The sequence below is a fragment of the Phascolarctos cinereus genome, unplaced genomic scaffold, assembly GCF_003287225.1.
Source record: "Phascolarctos cinereus isolate Bilbo 61053 unplaced genomic scaffold, phaCin_HiC Scaffold_2;HRSCAF=192, whole genome shotgun sequence".
Taxonomy (NCBI): domain Eukaryota; kingdom Metazoa; phylum Chordata; class Mammalia; order Diprotodontia; family Phascolarctidae; genus Phascolarctos; species Phascolarctos cinereus.
This window is the reverse complement of record NW_027555625.1, coordinates 267,202,181-267,216,759: the sequence shown is the minus strand read 5'-3', so window position 1 is coordinate 267,216,759 and position 14,579 is coordinate 267,202,181. Positions and strand designations below refer to the sequence as shown.

At 39.1% G+C, this 14,579-nt stretch overlaps 1 long non-coding RNA gene across 3 annotated transcripts in view; it reads left to right on the top strand.

The window, feature by feature from the left end:
* LOC110193649 (uncharacterized) overlaps positions 1-14,579 on the top strand; it is a 266,032-nt gene that overhangs the window by 189,392 nt on the left and 62,061 nt on the right. Inside the window, exon 3 of one of the 3 annotated variants that reach the window (XR_013484729.1) lies at positions 12,557-12,715. The exons of the other annotated variants lie outside the window; for them this stretch is intronic. This is a non-coding gene — a long non-coding RNA (uncharacterized LOC110193649). The remainder of the gene's footprint in view (positions 1-12,556; positions 12,716-14,579) is intronic. 3 annotated transcript variants of the gene reach the window in all.

The window sequence follows — 14,579 nt, the reverse complement described above, 5'->3', positions numbered from 1 at the left end:
GCTTTCTAGACCTTTGTTTATGTTTAGGAGCACAGTGCTGCCTTCCACAGACCTAGATTTAAATCATTGGCTTTGTGCTCAGGCCACTCTGTTTGGTGCAGCTGGAAATCCCCAGATCAACTTTTTACTGGAGACTTAATTGAAGAACTGTTTGGTTGCAACATTAAAGCCCCAATTTTCTGAGTAAGGGTTAATCCCAGAGATTATAGCTCCTTCCTCTTCCAGTTCTCTCCATCAGAATGAGGGATCGCTGAGTTATCTTATTTCTACTCTACATCTTTGTGTGTGTCCTTGTTGTCTCCCCATTAGAATAGAAGCTCCTCGGCAATAGGAATTGTTTCATTCTTTATTTTTGTATTCCCAAAGATTAGCACAGTGTCTGGCACAAAGTAGGTGCTTAATAAACACTTGATAAATGATTGACCTTTCTGAGGAAGGCAGGCATTGTCAGGAGAAAACTCTAGGCAAGTCTCACAATGCCAAGACTATTCCCAGTTGCTCTGTCTGGAAGAAGAAAAAACCCAACCACTTGAGATGTTGGATCAACTGCACTGGAAAGAGCAGATGTCACTCTGTGTTGTCAGAGTTTTCATCTTCTGTTACTTAGTTGTCCCCATTTCTTCTCATTTGGCCTGATTTATCCTTTACAGATAGATCCTTTTAGTTTCACTCTGTATTCCTAGCTTTATTTCTCTTAGGTTGTTCATGACTGGCTCTCTTTAGTTCTTTTTAAAGAAAAATTTAAATTAAAAGATCAGATGATTAATGACTGGCTCTCTCTGGCATTTTTCCCTACGAAGGTCAGCATTATTCAATCTTAGAGCTGGAAAGAACTCTAGAGATACTCTGGCCCAACTTTCTCACTTTATAGAAGAAGAAACTGATGCCCAGGGGAGGGGAAGTGATTTATTCAGGGTCATACAACTATTGCGTGTCCATAACTTATGCAGGTTGGGCAGCTAGGTGGTGTAGTGGCTAGAGTGCAAGGTCTAGAGTCAAGAAGACTCATCTTCCTGAGTTCAAATCTGGCCTCAGACATTTGCTAGCTGTGTGACCTCAGGCAAGTCCCTTAACCCTATTTGTTTCAGTTTCTTCATCTACAAAATGAGCTGGAGAAAGAAATGGCAAACCCTTCTTTGCCAAGTATCTTTGCCAAGAAAACCGCACGTAGGGTCATGAAGAGTTGGACACGACTAAAACACTACTAAACAACAATAACGATGTCATCCAGGAAGCAGTTTTTCTATTTGTAGGTAATAAGCATGTACTTAGCTCAGGTTCCAAGGGGATCCAGTCTCAGAAACCACTGGGACTCTTGCCAGGTAGTAGACCATCTTCCCTTGGACCACTTTTTTTTTTTTTGGTGCTGGGGAGGAGTTTCTGGATCTATGCTTTCATTAGGGATAAAAACTCCCCCCATCAGTGCAGATCAGCACCCACCTTATCCACCACTTAGACTTTCTGAGGACTCCTGGGGAGTACTGGGGAGGTTGTGACTTGCCCAAGGTCACACAATTAGTGCATATGAGAAGAACATTAACCTTTGTTTCCAAAGCTGGCCTCTTATGCACTTCTACCACAGTCCAACTCTGAAGCCCACTTAACTTTTCTATTAATTCCTCTACATTCTTCTATTTTCCCCTTCATCTGCCCATGTCCAAGTCCTTGCTCATGTCTTTAGAAAGTTTTAAAAATAAATTGCCAGCTACCAGAAAGTCAAAGTTGTTCACTTTTTATAGAATTCCCATTCAAACTTGCTACTCTCTTCTACTCTTCAATATACCGACCTTACTTTTGTGTTTCCTTCCTCCCCTTTCTTCATCTCTTCAAGGTAGTGAATTTTGTTGTTACTGTTGAGTTTTACTTCTAATTGCCCCCATTTACCTTTCTTGTTAAAAGCAGAATTTTAAAAGCAGTTCAATAGATCTGGGAATCATCATTAATTTCCTGGGCTTTCTTCAGTCATTAACAAGCAGCCTTCCTTCTTTCCCGCTCCCCATCCCCACCCCCTACCCTTGCCCCTGCCCCCGCCCCTGATTTTTTCCCAGCGCTCTTGTAAAAAGCCGTTTTTCCATTGGCCTGTTTGGCAGTGTTAACTCCTTCAGCATTCTGCCTGTCATCCTTGGGTTGCTCTGTTTCATCGATGGTTCTGCTGTATTACTGCAGTAACAACAGAGCACTTTGGATTTGGCATTTGAGGTCTTGGGTTCAAATCCCAACTCTGCCACCTCCTATCGGAGTAATCTTGGGCAATTTCATTAAACTCCTCTGGGTCTCAGTATCCTCATCTGTAAAAGAAGAGACTTGGAGCCCTGTGGGTGTGTGGGTAGATGTCAGAGGATCCATGAACTTGGATGGAAAAAAAAGTACATTTTTATTTTTACTAACCTCTAACTGAAATTTTGTCTTTTCTTCAGTTATGAATTTTTTAAAAAATTTGGAAAAGGGGTTCATAGGCTTCACTAGCTGCTAAAGATTGCATGTTCTCTGAAGATTTAGTTCATACTGAGTACGGTGTTAACCATTTTTACTTTTCTTAAAACAGAAATTCTATCCCAGGCTCCATTCATCTATGTCCCATGGGGTCCTAGCTTCTTTTCCTTGGAGGTTCCCCTCCTCTTTCAGATCCTAAAGGATCTGCCTTCATTTCTACCTTAGGGTAATACCCAAGGAAGCCCTGATAGTTTCTTTCTGTTCCTGTTGTGTTTTCCCCTGTCAGGGGAAATTTAATTTTTATATTGATTTGGATGGATTTGAGGGACCTATTACTCTCTTTGGCTCAAATCCCTCCTTCAGTCCAGTGAGCATCACCTTCAACAACGGAAAAGTTTTATAACAAGAACAGAGGATATCACTGTCACCAAAAAGGTCAGGTGACTGTAAATACATTTTCAAAAATTAAATAAATTAAAGGACTCATTTTCTATTCATTGAGACTATTTAAAAAAGGCAGCAGAGAGTAAGGGATAAAGGGTTGGCTTTGGGGTAAGGAAGATCCCTGAATTCAAGTCTTGTCTCTCATGTAAGCTATGTGACCATGGGCAAATAACTTAATCTCTCAATGTCCCCAGCCGACTAGTTATAGATGAGTAACATTGTGAAGTGAGTTTCTATACGGGGAATTCTCTTCAAAGACAAAATAGCATGTCTGGACCATTCCCACTATAAAAGGTACCTGCATAAATAAAAGAAGACAAATAATTAATGAGTCATTGTTAATGGCTGGGCCATACCAATGTAACAAAAAATAACAATAGTGTCTGAATTAATTTACAGATTTAGCTTATACAAATCAAATTACTGAGGAGTTACTTTGTAGACAAATTAGGCTAATTTGGGGCCAATTGGAGAAGAAAAGGTAAATAATTTCAAGGGAAATAATGAGGAAAAAAGGGGAAAATGAAGGGGCCCAACATTATTAGATCTCAAACTATAAAGTAGTAATCAGCAAATCCATCGGGAACAGGTTAAAAAATACTAAAGCAAATCAGATTGGAAAAGCAAAACTAGAAGTAAAGGAACACAATGGCTTAGTGTTTGATAAACCCAAGAACACAAATTGTTGGAGTATGGTAGGTGGGGGATGGAAAGATTCTTTGTGAAAAAAATGCTGAAAATATACTAGAATAGAAAATAATTTTAGCCCAGCATCTTTTACCATACACCACTTCAAAGCTCTGATGAATTGATGATCACATCTATCTGAGTACTTCCTTCAAAGACACATATTGTAACCCATCACACCCAGATACAGATCCCTGCCCAATGGGGCACCTCGTGTCCATTTCCTCCCATGAGTTTGCCACAAGGAATCCACCCAAAGTTCTGGGGCCTTCTTAGTGTTCTTTTCATATTATAAGGATACTAGTGGAGTACGAAGGTTGTACAATCACTCCTTCCCACCATGTGAATATTTCCTCTTCCTTTCTGATGATATATTTCTCTAGCAATACCCTTTATATGGATACTCTTACATAGTTCCTTATTTGTAATAAGCAGCTTCCTCACACCTTTCACTTCCTTTGCCCTTTGAGTGGCACTCAGCTTTAACTTTCCCATATATTCCATTATTCTCAGCCATACAACATTGCCAGAAGAATATTGGTGTGAATAAGGTGGACTTTTGTACCTGAGATCAGTAAAGCCATCACACAATTTCTCAAATGCAATCTAAGACACTCTCTTCTGTTCAGTTCTTGGCCCACTTCATTGTTTATGCAGTGCCTTTTCAACATATATGTGCTACTGGGCTAACTCAGTGGTCTACATAGGACATCTGTGAAAGGAGCACCAATATCAATAAGAGAAACAACTCCACTGAAATAATGGATTTCAAGGGAAATATAAGGTGCATAGAGCATAAGGTGCAGGTCTATCCAACCACATATTGTTTGGACAACAGGCATTTTTCATCCATTTGTGTTATCCTTGATAATAGTTAGGCTGAACTCTTTAGAATGATTATAGATCTGATTTAGGTGGCTCTGCAATGTTCCAGGACATGATAAAATCAGTACGATGTGTCATTCACAAATAGGAGCACCTGGAGGTACACTAATTCACTATTGGTTGAGCTGGGAATTAGTCTAATCATTTTTTTAATTTTAAAATTTAATTTAATTTTTCAACAAACAAAAATCTATTTTCTTTCCCTCTCACCTTCCCCTAATCCAACTATTTTAGGAATCTATTTGGCATGATTCCAGGAAAGTTATTAAAATTTTAATATCTTTGACCCAGTTATCCTACTATGAGGCATATATCACAAGAAGGTCAAAGGCAGAAAGAAAGGCCCCATATTTACCAAAATATTCATAACAACATTTTCTATAGTAGCAAAGGGCTGGAAATAAAGTGAGTGCTCATGGATCAGTGAATGTATGAATGAATTGTGGTATGTGAATATAATGGAACAGGACTATACTATAAAAATGACAAATATAGAGAATTCAGAGAAATGGGTAGGCTTTTATGAATTGATGCACAGAGCAAGGAAATCAAAACTAGGAGAATAGATACAATGACTATCATAATGCAAATAAAAATAACACTAAAAGGTATCAGAAATCAGATTAAATTCCACAAGTTCCAGAGACGGATGATGAAATATCCTCTCTTCTTTTTGGTTGAGAGGTGGTAGACTACAGGTGGAGGATATTGTGTTTACTTCTGGTTTTGTTTATTGTGTCAGTTACTTTTGCTAAACTGTTTTTTTTCTCATTAGAAAGGAGGATTCAATGTAGGGAGAGCAGTAATTGGGAAGTGACCAGGTTGAAGAAAACAAAAAGCAGCAATAAAACATTTTTTAAAGTTCTCATATTAGAGACTATTAGTCAGTCCATTACTATATCCTATGATCAAGCAGAGATGGATGACTATTGCCTAGGGATATTGCCTACTTTTCCAGCCTTATCTCACATTATTCCCCATCACGTATTCTACATTCCAGCTATGTTGGAACCCTAACTTTGTGCCCCCATTCTCACATTCTTATCTTGTCTTCTTGTTTATGCTGCTCCTTATACTTAAAATAAACTCATGTCCCATTTTGGTTTGTTGAAATCCCTTCTTTCTTCAAAGTCTAATTCAGACACCATATTCTTCATGAAATCTTCCCTGAAACTCTCTCCCTCTTCCTCAAGTGAAAGTAATCTTTACTTCCTCAACTTTCTCTTGGCATATTACTTGGAGGAGTCTTTTGCCTTTATCTCACTCTTTGTTATTATCATCATGGTTATTTGTAGATGAGCTCTTCCACTCTCTCCAATTGTACTCCTTGAGTACAGGTTCTTTGTTGTAGCTACCTGTTCTCTTTCCTGTGACTCAAATAACTCCTTGAATAGGAAGGGCACTTAAACTAACTCTCTCTCTCTCTCTCTCTCTCTCTCTCTCTCTCTCTCTCTCTCTCTCTCTCTCTCTCTCTCCCTCATTGATATTGTGGCCCATTGGTAATCACATAACATCAAGAGCTCTACTAACAAGGTCTCTCTATGTTAGATGGACGTTTTACAGTTCATCATGGACAAGAGTTTTGCACAAGATGAGAAGGACTGGTCTGCACCATTGAATGGAATATACTGACATCGATGGGCTTTCATATCATTCAAGGGACCTGGATTCAGTCCCACCTCTGAAGAATAATACCTGTATGACTTTGGTCAAATCATAATGCCTCACTTTCTTCATCTATGGGGGCTGGACTAGATGACCTTTGAAATCCTTTTCAGATCTAGATCAATGATCTATAGAAGCAGCTCCTTTTCTGTTTCTGGAAGGGATTAGACTACATGGTTTCTGAAGTTCTATGATATTGTCCTGTAGTAGTTGGTAGGAATTAGAGGCCAGGTTACTAATAATTCCTCTTGCTGGATTTCTAATATTCTTTACTTAAAGATATTTGGTCTTAGCTCTTTTGGAATTCCCCTGAATTTGGAATTCCTCAGGCTGAGGACACCAATGATACCCAGCTCCTTTGAGGATGGAGTGAAGTTCCAAGAAAGGGCCTACTCTTTCCCTGACTTCCCTTCCCAGTGTTTGTCTAGTAATAGATACTGTAGTATACTTGGATAGTTCTTTGCCCAAATGTTACTAATAACTTGAATATTGCTTCAACCACAAATTGGGGTTATCTAGAGACAATGAATATAAATTAAGGTAGAGAATCAAACTTTGCCCTAAAAGTTAGGGATTTTCCTAACTGGGGGCTTAGAGCAATTGTGATCATTCTTTTAATTTTTTGTTTAATATAAACTTCTAAAGTAGCAGAGAAAGGAGCTATCTGGGTGTGAGGGGCCATCATATTGCCCCCAAACTTAAAATGAGCTAATTATTGCAATAGGATATTATAATATATAGAATATAAACTCCTTGAGGGCAGGGTGACTTTTATTTTGTGATCCCCTGCTCCTAGTATAGAACCTGGGACATAGTAGGCATTTAATAAATACTTGTTGATTGATGACTAAAGTTTAATAGAAAAAATTTGGTGGTTCAATCATTTGTCCTCCACTGTTCTATTTTCTTAATTGTACATGGGTACATGTTCAAGATTAATCAGAGGGTAGCATGAATCATTTGAGATTTTAAAATAATAATTTTAAAGCACTAATTTAATAAAAAATAACATTTAAGTATTAATTTAGCAATGCTAGTTAAACAATTTAAGGATAAATCTGATTTAAATAATTTAATAATAATATTTAAAATAATCTGAGATTCTTAAGTAATATTATTTCAAACAATAAAATAGTGAGGAGGTGGGACAAGATGGCAGGATAGTGGGAAGAAGTACATTTGAGCTCTCCCTCACAATTCTTCCACAAAGTTCTAGAAAATGCACCAGATTGAGTCTTAATTGGGAAATCTAAGAAAAAGTCACAGTGAATCATTTTTTCAGCTCAGATTGGCATAGGGAGATAGAGAAGTCTGTAGACATACTAGGTCTAGCTAGGAATGGCCATGCAGAACATAACAGTTCCAGTCTCATTCCAAGGACGAAAGAAGACCATCAGTCATCTGGCATTGAGCTAGGGCAAGAAGAAGACCCAAATCCACACAGAAGAGACGGATGTGCAGGATGCAGGAATAGGTGCCAACTGGTAGCTCTGTTGCTCACTACCCAGACTAGGTCACAGGTGCAGGGTGGATTGAGGAAGAGTACTGCACCTAGGGGTGGTATTCCAAGGTGATAAGGGATTGTGGGCCCTGGATTTTATATTAAACAAGGAACAAGTTAAAAAGCAAGAAATATCTGTGTGTCTCTGACCCCAGGAGCAGTCTCAATTCTAGTTCCTAGCCTAGATTGAAGCTTGCAGTGAAATAACCAGGGCAGGAGTCCCACCCCAAAGAGAAGCCTGTAGCGCTGTCACTCTGAACCAGCATAGCTAGTAGCTCGGTCCAGCAGCAGTCTCTTGGAATTCCAAATGGGGTAAGCCTATAGATGTATTGCTCAGACCCAAATCCAGGTCAGGAATGTGCAGGGCTCAGACCAGAAGAACAGCAATCAGACTTTGCCCTGCCTGGATTAGACAACTTTGGAAACACTGAAAGTTTGTAGGTCCTTAGTCCAAGCTATCCCTGAGATCCTGGAATAACCTAGCACTCAATATCCCAAGAAAACAGTAACTAGACCAAAGAGGACACAAACTTAGCCCAGGTATTCTCTCCAGAAGTACATGGAATCTTGCTCTAATATAAAGCCTGGAGTCAGGAAGTAGGGTGGAAGAATGAGCGAACAAACAAATAAACAAACACAATCTCACCATAAAAATCTATTTTGGTGACAAGACACAGCCCAAGAAGAAATGAATGACTCCAAAACATCTACAAGCAAAGCCTCAAAGAAAAACACATTTTGGGCACAATTTCTACCAAAATTCCTGGAGGAGATGAAGCCAGAGTTAAAAAAAAAAGTTTAAAATGTTTTACAAATGAAATGAGAGCACTAAAGGAAAAATTTGGAAAAGAAATTAGAGCCAAGGAAGAAAATATTGGAAAGAAAGCCCCTTGAAAATTAGAATGGATCAATGAGAAGAAAATGACTCCATGAGACAGCTAGGAATATTTTAGAACAAAGTGAAGAGATGAAAGAAAAAATAGAAAATGTAAGGTATTTCATAGCAAAAACAACTGACTTGGAATTTATTTGGAATTGGAATAATTTAAGGATCATTAGAGTTCCTGAAACCATGACCAAAAAAAGAGCCATCATATTTCAAGAAATCATAAAATAAAACTGCTCACATTTGTAATCTACCATTCACCTCCTAAAAGAAACCCCCAAATGAAAATTCCCATTAATACTATATCCAAAATCCAGAATTTCTAAATCAAAGAAAAAATACTACAGTGCCCAGAAAAGAAAAAAAATATAAGTGCTAAGAAGCCACAGTCAGGATCATATATGATTTAGTAGCTGCCATGATAAAGGGGTGGGGATCTTGGAACATTGAATTCCAGAAGGCAAGAGATATAGGCTTGCAACCAAGAATAACTTACCCAGCAAAACTGAATAGAATCCTGCAGGGTGAAAAAAACTGCCTCTAAAGATTAAAAGACCAAAGCTTCATAGAAACTTTGAAATACAAACACAGGAGTTAAAAGAAACAGAAAAATATTAATAGGAACAAGAAATCACAAGAGACTACACAAAGATAAACAATTTACTTTCTAATATGGGGGAATGATACATGTATCCCTTTAGAATGCTATCATCAGGGGTCATAGAATGTATTTAATAAGACAGAGGGCCTGGAAGTGGTTTTGTTACATTTTGATATTACCAAAAGAAGAATGGAAAGGAAGAGGAAAAGGAATACACTGGGAAGGTGGGAAAAGGGAGAGGGAGGATGGAGAAAATTATCTCACAAAACTGGTGTATGCAGGTAGAAGACTATGCAAACAAGGGAGAAGGAAGGGGAGTGGGTGACATCTGAACTTCACTCATCTGAACTAGTCAAAGGAGAGAAGTTGGGCACAGAAATATGTTTTACTAAACAGGGAAACAGGAGGGAAGGGGAAAAAGGAGAAGGGAGAATAAAAGGGAAGGTAGATTAAGGGAGGAATTAGTCCTAAACAAAACATAATCTAAGGAGGGTGGATATGAAGAAGGGTTTAAAAGAAAATAGAGATAGTATTGGGCTCCAGTTGAGAGAAAGAGAACAGAGGTAGGGGAACAGAAGAAGATAACACTGAACCTTGATGGTACTCTTCTCTTATAAAGAAGAGTGAGGAAACAAAGAGAAGGAAAAATATAACAAAATAGGATAGAGGGAAATACTCAATTAATTATCTTAACTGCAAAGGCACAAACAAAACCAAATATAGCTAAAATTATAAGAGAAGCAAGTAAAAGGGGAAAAATCCTTGCAACAAATTTTTCTGACAAAGGTCTAATTTTTAAGCTATATAGGGAACTGATTCAAATTTATAAGGATAAAAATCATTTTCCAAGTGATCAAAGTGATATGAACAGGTTACTTCTAGAGGAAGAAATGCAGGCTATCAATACTCATATAAAAACACTCTAGTTTCTCAGAATTGTCTAACTAACTCTGAGGTTCCATCTCACACTCAGACTGGTAAAGCTGACAAAAAAATGAAAATGACAAATGCTGGAGGAACTGTGGGGAAACAGGCACATTAATGCAATGTTGGTGGAGCTATGAATTGCTCTTACCATTCTGGAAAGCAATTTGGAGCTATGCCCCCAAAGTTATTAAAAACTGTATGTACTTTTTGAGCCAGTGATGTCACTACTACATCTATACCACAAAAAAGCTCAAACAAGGAAGTAAAGTACTTGTTTGCACAAAAACACAGAAGCCCTTTTTGCAGTAGCAAAGAACTATAAACTGAGGGAGTGCCCATCAATTGAGGAATGGCTGAACAAATTATGGTATATGAATGTGATGGATTACCATTGTATTGTAAGAAATGATGAAGGAGGTGGTTTCAGAGAAACCTGGGAAGACTCATATGAGCTGATACAGAGTGAAGTGAATAGAATCAGAAGGATAATTTATACAATAACAATATTGTAAAGACAAACAACTTTGAAAGGCTGAGGATCACTGATCAACAAAATGACCCACAGTGATTCCAGACGATTCATTCTAGAGGAAACAGGCTACCTGCTTCCTGACAGAGAGGTAATGGACTCAGATTGTAGATTGAGACTTAGTATTTTTTTAGTATTGTTTTATTTATTCATTCATTTCTTTCTTTCTTTCTTTCTTTCTTTCTTTCTTTCTTTCTTTCTTTCTTTCTTTCTTTCTGTTAATGGGGATTGAGGGGAAGGTTGGGAGGGACAGAAGGTGGATTTTCTTTGATTAAAAAAATAAAATTTAATTTTAAAAGTTTTACAAAAAGAAAAGTAAAATAGTGCCACAGCAGTACTAAAATAGTCTTATGTCAATGCTTCCAAAGACTTGTGGTTTTATCAGTGTAGGTACTCCTACCAACGGTCTATTCCAATGCAACCCAGCAAGCATTCATTAAGCATTTACAGTATTATGTGCAAGGCACTCTGGTAACTAGGAGAACCATCTCTATAAGGATCACAACATCATAAAGAAAAACAATTTGGAAAGACTTAAGAACTCTAACTAATGCAATCATAAACCACTATTCCAGAGGACTGAAGATAAAACCCACTACCCATCTCCTGCCTGAGCAGTGATGTACTTAAAATGTAGAATGAGATACACATTTTTGGACATGGCCAATGTACTCTAGTATCTTTGCCAAGAAAACCCCAAATGAGGTCATGAAGAGTCAGATAAGACTGAGAAAAAAGTGGGAATCAGTTTTGTTTAGTTATACATATTTGTTATGAGGGCTCTCTCTCTCTCTCTCTCTCTCTCTCTCTCTCTCTCTCTCTCTCTCTCTCTCTCTCTCTTTCTTCTCTTTTTATGTGGGGCAATCAGGGTTAAGTGACTTGCCCAGAGTCACACAGTTAGTGAATGTTATGTGTCTGAGGCTGGATTTGAACTCAGGTCCTCCTGACTCCAGGGCTGGTGCTCTATCTACTGTACTACCTAGCTGTGCTGGGTTTTCCCTCTTTAAATTTTTTTTTTTGGTTGTTTAATCGTGGGGGAAGTGAGAGAGGGAAAGAAAATAAATGCTTGCTAATTTAAAAAAAAACCTGGTATTGGGGAAGGTGCTGTGTATTCGAAGACAAAATGAAGAATGGGTCCTGCCCTCAAGGAGCTTGTATACTATGGCTGAAGACCACTACCCACCCAGCCCTGAGATGGTTTTGTGTGTTGCTAAGTCCAAAAGATTCATCATTTGGTAGCCTACCCTCTGGGGACGAGCCTCTCCATACATAGCCTGGGCCCTGGATAACAGACACCCTGTCAGTTTCCAGGCCTGTGCTCTAAGTCTTTCCAGCTGGTAGAACCTGTCAGAGCTTGTGCTCTGCTGGCTTGGCTTTTAAGAAGCCAGGGTCGCCTCAACAGAATGATTATTATTCTTCCAATACACAGATGAATAGCTGAAATCCTCCCTGGAGCCCATATCATGAGGCTGTTGTCTCACTGCTATAAGAACTCAAATTCTGAGATGATTGCTTCTCCCATCTGAGCTTGTATAAAGTGTTGGTGTGTTGTGTTATGTTAGGTCAGAATTCCACACTTTGGTGGGCATGCTTCTGCATCCATTGACCTGTCTCGTTTGTTGGGACAGAGATTTAATGAACTTGTGTACCATCACCCATCCCAGTGTGTGACCCTGCCAAACAAACAGTGAATATTTGGTATGTCAAAGGTACTGAGCAAATAGAAAGAATACTTGACCTGAAATTAGGAGATCTGGATTCAAATCTCAGCTCTGATACTTTGCCATCTGTGTGACCCTCAGGAAGATATTTAACTTCTTTGAAATTCCATTTCCTGTTATTATGTCATTACCAAATGAGATACTATTTCTAAAGCACTTAGCACAATGCTTGTTCAGTTGTTGTTCAGTCATTTTTCAGTTGTGTCCCACTCTTTGTGACCCCATTTGGGGTTTTCTTGGCAAAGATACTGAAGTGATTTGCCATTTCCTTCTCCAGCTCCTTTTACAGATGAGGAAACCAAGGCAAACGTGGTTAAATGATTTGCCTAGGATCACATAGCTAGGAAGTGTCTGAGGACAGATTTGAACTCAGGTCCTGTTGACTCCCGGCCCTGCACTTTATCTGCTGCACCATCTAGCTGTCCCCTTGCATACAGTAAGTACTATATAAATGCTTATGTATTTTCCCTTCCCCTTTCTTCATCTATAAAATGAGGACAATAATGTTTGTACTGTGTACCTTATTGTGAGGAAAAGACTTTGTGAATCTTAGAGCACTATGAAAAGTGTGCATTATTGTCATTGTTGTCAGTAATGATCCATAATGGGGACAATGAAGTTTCTCTCTGACCTTGTCCTTGTAGCCCCAGGTCAGCTTCCAGGTGACTCTGACCTGCTGATTAGTTCTCCCATTTCTCCAAGGGAGACTCAACAGATACTTGCTTCCTCTTGTTAAGTGCTAATTAGAATGCTATAATGACAGAATGTTGGAGCCGGAAGGGACCTTGGAGACCTTCCTTGCCCATGGAAGGCTCTTAGAAGCCACCTAATCCAACCTCCTCATTTGACAGGTCCACAGAGGTTAAATTACTCCTCCCAGTTATCCAGCCAGCCAGTGGCAGAACCAGGACACTCCAACCCAGGGCTTCCAAATAGGCTAGGACACATAAGATAGAAAGAAGATGTGTAGAGCAGGGAGGACGCCAGGGTCATGAGGGGCAGATTTTATAGCAATCTAAGGCTTACAGAGCAACTTTTTCCCAACACCCCTGTGAGGTGGGTAGCGCATGGAGAATTATTTCCAGTTTGCAAACAAGGAAACTGAGGCTCTGAGTTATTAAATGATTTGCTTAACATCTCACAGCTAGTATTGACTCATAATTCCAACATTCCCAGGATAGAAGCTCTAGTGCCAGAGGCGAGGCCCTCAAATCCAACACCTTCATTTTACACATGAGGAAAACTGGGCTTAGGGAAGTCAGGTGTCTTGCCCGAGGTCACTCGGATATCTCAATCAGTCAGTCAGTTAAAAAAAATTATTAAGCACCTGCTGTGTGCCAGGCACTATGGTAAGTGCTGGGGATACAAATATGAAGGAGAAAGACAGAAGTGAGATTAAGAGTGGCATCAGAAATGAATTTTGAATCCAGGTCCTCTGACTTCAGAAACATTTCTCTTTCTGCTGTACCAGGCTACCTCATTTCACTCATTTTATTGCCTCAGAAGTAGTGGTAGGAAAACCTCGAACTTGCCCAAACATGAACATATTTACCTTTATTTTCCTCTTTTTTCTTCTCTTCATCTTTCTCAAGTCTCTCCCCACTCCAATCTATCCTCCATCCAGCCACCAAAGTAGGTTTCCTAAAGTGCTGGTCCAACCATGTCCCTCCAGCACTCAGTAAATTTCAATGGCTCCCTTGCACATTCAAGATCAAATATAAAACCCTCTCTTTGGCATTCAAACCTCTTCATAACCTACCACGTTTCTACTGTTCCAGTCTTCTTACATCTTATTCCCACATACTCTGATCCCACTACACAGTCCTGCTGGCTGTTCCACAAACAGACACTCCATCTCTCAGTTCTGGGCATGTTCTCTGGCTGTCCCCCATGCCTAGAATGATCTCCCTCCTCATCTCTGTCTCAACTAAAATGTTATCTTCTACACGAAGCCTTTCCTAACCCCTCTTAATTCTAGCACCCTTCCTCTCTTAAATATCTCACATTTATAGCTCACATAGAGCTTGTTTGTGCATATTTGTTTGCTTATTGTCTCCCCCATCAGATTGTGAGCTCCTTGAAGGCAGAGACTGTCTTTTGCCTTCTTTTTGCAACCCCAGTGCTTAGCACACAGTAGGTGGTTAATAAATGTCTTCTTGATTGACTGTATCCTTCTCATCTTCTTCCTTGTCCTTTATCTACTCTTCCTCTTCCCTGTGATTGCAAGCAAAAATGAAAATGAGCTGTAGTTATGGTTGGAGGGCTTAAAGCTTATATATTTCCAGTTAGAGATTTTTAGA